Source organism: Psammomys obesus, unplaced genomic scaffold (assembly GCF_907164565.1).
Source record: "Psammomys obesus unplaced genomic scaffold, mPsaObe1.curated_primary_1811, whole genome shotgun sequence".
Lineage (NCBI taxonomy): Eukaryota > Metazoa > Chordata > Mammalia > Rodentia > Muridae > Psammomys > Psammomys obesus.
In genome coordinates, this window is record NW_026585644.1 from 552,478 (window position 1) to 558,726 (window position 6,249).

A 6,249-nucleotide genomic window follows, 5' to 3' on the forward strand; every position below is an offset into this window, starting at 1 on the left:
AATACTATTCTATTCATCTTTAGGCCTTGTGTACTCAGCTGATGTCTTAATTCCATCTCTTCCCATATTCAGTTCATCCCCATTCAGATAGTCCTGTGACAGCCTAACTCCACCTAAGAAGGTCTCTCGATTGTCCTCCAAGGCCTGAAAGTCAACAAGAAGTGAACACCAAACCTATCTATGCCCCAATTTACATGGCATCATCTCTGTCTGAGAGTTCTCTCACCTTTATTCCTCCTCCCTCAATCCAGGCACCAGGCAAATACTTTCTGATATGCACATGGCACCACAATGCACTTCTGGTCCCTTAGACAGGCATATGGGAAAGGTACACAGTCACTGCAGTTGTCCTCTCCCAGTCGTAAGCAGTTACATGAGTCATTACCCCAATTCTCTAATGGCAGTTAGGGTTAGCGCTTCACAGAGGAAAGTGAAGAGGAGAAAGAAACTAGTCAGGGGTTTCCTGAACTGGTACTATACTAGTCAGGGCTCTACATAGATATAGAAAGGGAATTTGCCAGAGTAGTTTACAGGCTGTAGTCCATCTGGACCAACAATGGACCAACAGAAAATTCAAGACTCCAGTACTTCCTCAGTCCCGCAGGCTGGGTATCTCAGCTGGTCTTCAGTATACACTGGAGTCCTAAAGAAGTAGGGTCTCATATACAGAAGGAATGGCGAGATCAAACAGAAGGAAGCACAAAGACTGCTTCCTTTTTCCCTAGCCTTTATATAGGCTGCCACGTGAGAGTGTGACCCAGGCTGAAGATAGATCTTCCCACCTCAAAAGATCTGGATCATAAGTGTGTCTTCCTACTTCAAATGACTCCCTCACAGGTGTACCCAGCTGCCTAGGTTTTAGTTAATTCCAGACATAACCAAGTTGACACCAAGATAGCCATCTCAGGGGCCTCAAGAATGAGCAGTTTTGATTCCTGTCCTTGGTCAGATGCTGAAAATGTCTTTGGTTCTATTGTCAGTGGCCAGAAGCACTGAGTGTTTTGGGGACTGGTCCCTGCTCTGGTCTCTTGCTATCTTTCTTTTTTAACATAACAGTGAGAATGAGCATGGCCACCTGGAAGTTATGTGTATGGTATGACTGAAAGCCCTTGGCACAGAGAGGCCACTGGCACCTCATGGGCAGGATAGCTGCCCATCCTCACATCCTTGCCTCCTCCTCATTGGGCAGTGCCTTCCAAGACAGGGCGTTGCCTTCCCCAATTGCACTGGGGCCCATGTGCAATGACCAGTTGAAGCAGTGATACAGAGGTTGCTGTGTGGTCTCAGCAGCTGGTATTCCCAGAAGCTAGGAAAGGGGCATGTTCTGAGAAGGGATCTGTTTGGACTGCTGTTAAACAGTACATACCCATGATCTTAACACTCATGAGGCCGAGGCAGCACAATTTAGAGTGCTAGGCCAGCCTGGGCTACCTGGAAGGACTCATCTTACTCCTGTATCCAAATCAACAATCGCTACCATAACCTATACTCTTCAGTCCCACGTCTCTAGATGCCTGTTGAGTTCTTCATTCACCCAAGAAGCTCGGGAAACATCACATTCCATATGAGAGGCACTAAGAATCCAGGCAGAGTGGAGACCTAGCTATGACTTCACTTAGCCGCTGTGTGATCAGGAGGGGATACCCGGGCTCTGTGTCTTCATCTGGAGAATGCATCTGCCAGTGCATCTGTCAGCTCCACTCGGCCACCCTCAACAGCACGGGGAGTTCTCCCTCAGTTTTTAGGGACCTTGACTGAGCCCAAACCAGGATTCATGAGGTTTTTTGTTTTGTTTTGTGGGTATATTTTTGGTGTTTTGAGACAGGGTTTCTCTGTGTATCCCTGGCTGTCCTGAAGCTTACTTTGTAGACCATACTGGCCTCAAACTCGCAAAGATCTGCCTGTCTCTTGCCTCCCAAGTGCTGGGATTAAAGGCATGTGCCACCACGCCTAGCTAGCATTCATGGTTTTGATACAGAAAAGAATTTCAGATGGTCATGGTGGTGGCAGCAGGTGGAGTTCCAGGACAGCCAGGGCTACAAAGAGAAACCCTGCCTTGAACTTCTTCCTCCCCACCCCAAGGCTCTGCCCCTCTCCTCAACAACAACAAAAGACAGGGTCTCACTATGTATCCCTGGCTGGCCTGGAACTTGATATTTAGACCAAGATGGCCTCAAATTCACAGAGGTCTATCTGTCCCTACTGGAATTAAAGGAATAAACCACTATACTCAGTGAGTTGAAGATTTCATTAAATATTTTAAAATTAATTAATGTATTTTATTTTTTGAGATAGGGTCTCACTGTGTACCTTCTTTCTGGCTGGCCTGGAATTTACTGTGCAGAACAAGCTGGCCTTAAACTCAAAGATCTACTTGCCTCTGCCTCCAAAGCGCTGGGATTACAGGTGTGTATTACCATACCTGGCTATTTGATATTTTAGCATGGGTATGGGCTTCTCTAATAGAGAATCACAGAAAGTAAGGCATGTTTAAGCATGGGCTTCTCAAGGTAGAGTCATAATTAATTGTCTTGGCATTAGCCACAACTCCCTGTTGCTATAAAAACTGATATTGATATTGAGGTTAGAGCGCAGAGGTGCATTGGATGGAATTATAATCTGATGCAGTACAGTCAGGGGCCACCAACGCTACACAGCAGTCTCAAGAGTCCTAGAAAACAGCAGGCTCTCAGCTGGGAGAGCAGAAAGGTCTCAGGCAGTTGCTAGTTTTACTGTGTTCTTTTTTCTTAGTTGTTGAGAAGCTCCAGCTAGAATCCTGGGTGAGGGGTTGCTCTTCTTATGCCCTTTGCCTTGCCAGGAGACTCAGTGTTGTCTTCAGGACCAAGAGAATTGATGTGTGAGGCAGAGGCCTCCCATCAGCACAGGGGGAAGCCAGTCCTGTGAGGAATGGGGATAAAGTGCAGAAGCAATGGCGCTTTCCCAAACTCCTTATGCTCTAGCTTCTACGTAGAGAAAGCCCCATATGTTACAGAGGTAACTGTTATTCTAAAGCGAACTGGTTTTAAAGCCTCTTCCTCATCTTTTCCTCTGACCAGCAATAATTGTATGTGTCGTAGCTGTGTGTCTGAGCAGACAAGGGCAGCGGTGAGCAGTGATAGCTGTCCCCACGATGGCCCACACTCTGCTTGAAAGCAGGGCCTACCTCCTCATCTGAAGCCTCATGGCCCGACAATGCCTGGCAGTGTTTCCGGGTGTTTGTACTCTAGGTAGGTGGAGTGATTGAGGGAAGAGAGAAGGGAGGTCATCAGTTTCTAGCTATTCTTAGTGTCATTCCCCCTTTCACCTAGTTTCTTTTCCTTCTCTCACTCTCTTTCCTCTTCTGCTCCCTCACCTTGTGTTTTAAGGTCTTGCTTTGCATCTTAGTCTGGGCTCAACAGTCTTCAACAACCCTTCCAGCTTGTCTATTTTTATTCTTTTTAATTTTTTTCTTATTTATATACATACGTGACGGGAGATTATGAAGGTGGTTTTCCCAGGTGAGGCTCATTCATTGCACTATGATTTCCCCAAATGTGTGAAATGCGACTGCATAATTTGTGGTAGTAGGGGACTTCATTATTGCTCTCTCCTGAGAATATTTCTTCTTATGTATGATGCTAACATGTGGCCTTGGCTGGTCTGGGATTAAAGTACCACAACACCTGGCCCTTACTTCTTCCCCTCAATCTCTTCTCATCACTCTTTCTTGGCCTCCACTTCTTTTTATGTGTTCCTTCTTTTTTTGTTAGATTCGCAAATTTATTTTTTTATTTAGCTTTCTGCACCTGCTCAATCTCCTTCCCATGGGTCTCCTGGGCTCTCTGTCACTTATCCCCCCTCTCCCCACCAGCTCCTCACTCAGGAGTCTGTCACCAGTGAAGAAGGCAAAGGCAATCTCTTTTCCACATCTCTGGCCAGCTCTCTGGCTGTTATAATAGCTATCTACCAGGCAGGCAATGTCTCAGGTAAGTAGTGTGGGGTCTGAACCTGGGGCATAGGCCATGCACGTGAATGAGTGACGGGAAAAAGGCAGATCCTTTTGGTGACTTGTGGGCATTATTTCCTTAAGCTTGATCAGTGCTCAGGACAGAGATATGCCTTTGGCCTCATCCAGTCTCACTTCTTCCGCTAGCTCACTGTTCCCGTCCTTCACGCTAGACTCCTGACTCACTCGGGCAGAAATCTATAGCAGAGCGTTGAGGATTACTACTCTTATTTTGTGCCTCAGACCTGCTCAGGACCTCATCAGCTTGTCTCTCAATACCTACTGTTTCAGTGTCCCTGGCCTGCACCTCCAGATACAGTCTGCTGCTGGAGAACGAGGTCCATTTAGGTTCAGAGCCTGGCTTCACTGCAAGTTCAAGTGACCTTGGTAAGTTACTTTAAAAACAAGTGTATGTTTGGGTGTTTTGCCTGTGCAAGAGCATGAGGTGTCCGAAAAGGGCAATGGACCACCACCTGGGGCTACAGGCTGTTCTGAGCTGCCACTTAGGTGCTGCTAGCCCAAGGTCCTTTCCAAGAGCATCCAGCGCTCTCCATCCACAAGCCATCTCTCCAGTCCCCAAAGCATCTTCTTTTTGAGTCTTGTTTAAACTATGGGGTGAAAATAAGCACTGTAGGAGGATGGATGTCACTGTGTTTGGATGCGATACCTAACTTTGCCATTCCCCCATGGCCCTTGTGAAGGAGCCTACTAAACGTCTCTCTCTGGTCACGTGCCTGGTGGGTCACCTCCCCTGGGCCAAGCTCCGCATTTACAGATTCGTACAACTGCTGTCTGCTTTCTGAGCTTCAGGGCTCACCTATGCTCTGTACTATGGTAAGAGAGGGAACATGATTGGGCACAGTTGTGGGCAGGGTGCCTTGAAGTGGTTTTAGATAAGCAAGGATGGAAACTCTTGAGTACTCGTCTCTCCCCTTTAGCACTACACAGGTGGGCATCTGACAGTGACTGGTCCCAAAGAGACAGCCTCCATTTTGCTACCTATCCTTCCTCCTGTCTGTCCCTGAACAATGGCTTCTTGGTTCAGCTGAGTGAGAGGGAGCCGTGGAAAGTAAGTCCCAACCCTTGCCTTGTTTGTTGGGGTGCCAGCCCACTGTTATTTTGGGTGGAATACAGGCTTGGTTCTACCTTGGCATCCCTAGCTTCTGTTGGACAGATGGCACAGAGGTGGTGGCATGGAGTGTTTGAATGAGGGTGGGCAGATGAAGTTGATTGGTTGGTTTCCTTCTATCCCCATCAACCCCAAGGTTCTGGGTATCTGGATGCTGATTGTGGGGCTGTTAGCCGTCCTAGACAAAGGGAACAAAGGGGTGCCTGCAGGTCTGGAGACTGTGTGTGGGGGGGGACTGCTGATCCGCACCATTGTACTGTCCATAGGTGTTAACTGTGGCTTCCCACTCAACCCTGCCTGGGATCTGGGCCCTGAAGTCTTCAGGTAGGAGACAGCGTCCCTTCTAGAGTCCTCCAGTCACCTGTATTAACAGCTTTGTTCTCCACCCCACCCCCTTTTTTTGAGACAGGGTCTCCACATTTAGGCTGATCTCCCTCACAGAAATCCTCCTCATAGAAATCTTCCTGCTTTCCAAGTGCTGGGATCGAAGGCATGCCCAGTCCACTTACACAGTTCTCTTAAACTAGTGTTCCTCCTTCAAGTGGCAATTCTCCCTTCCTTCATGGCTCTCCTGCTCCTTACTCCTTTTCATGGATAGATGCAGAGGTGTCCTTGAGCATGCTACACTACTTCTTTGGCCTTCAGTGATCCATCCATAAAACAAGCCTACTCAGCTAATTCCCCAAGACTCCAGGCTGGACTAAGCTTTGCTTCCAGTTCCTTCCTAAGTGTCTCCTATTAACGAATGTGACCCCATGCTCACTGTGGGATCTGTCAGGACAGGGATGAGTGTGGAGACCTGCCTTACTACTCCTGGCTCAGGGGGAGAAGTCTGTCCAAGAGCCACCTGTGACATCTCCTTTTTGTTTTTCCATTGCAGTGGTGGTAATGGCTGGTGGTGGGTACCTGTGGTGGCTCCTATGGCAGAGGCCACCTGGGCACAGCCACATACCAGCTCCTGGTGGCTCTGCACCAGGCTGAGGATGCAGAGCCATTTCCAAAGGTGACTGCAGCTCAGCTCATGACTTCAGACTTGGGAACTCTAGCTCACTGGCGTGTAAGGCTGTGATGATGACCTACCTTATCTCACCCACAAGAACACCGAAAGTTGGCCAGCCCACAAGACAGATATTCT